Genomic DNA, 264 nt, shown 5'->3' on the forward strand with positions numbered 1-264 from the left:
TATGCTTACTATACTCATTCATGATTTCTTACTTGGTTTTATGCCCTTTAGGCAACTCTTTAAAATCATTTATATGTTCAAGTAAGATCAGGCAAGATTATGAATTCAAAATCAACTCTTATTATATATATATATATAATCGTGAAACATCAAAGCAAAACATAAAGCAATAAGACAAGTCGTATCAAAATTTAGTCCTTGAGACAATCAGAAGTCTCAAAGTCCATCTGGTCATCTTTAGCAATGTCGGAATCATTATCGGCC

The sequence above is a fragment of the Brassica oleracea genome, chromosome C9 (genome assembly GCF_000695525.1).
Source record: "Brassica oleracea var. oleracea cultivar TO1000 chromosome C9, BOL, whole genome shotgun sequence".
In the NCBI taxonomy this organism is placed as follows: domain Eukaryota; kingdom Viridiplantae; phylum Streptophyta; class Magnoliopsida; order Brassicales; family Brassicaceae; genus Brassica; species Brassica oleracea.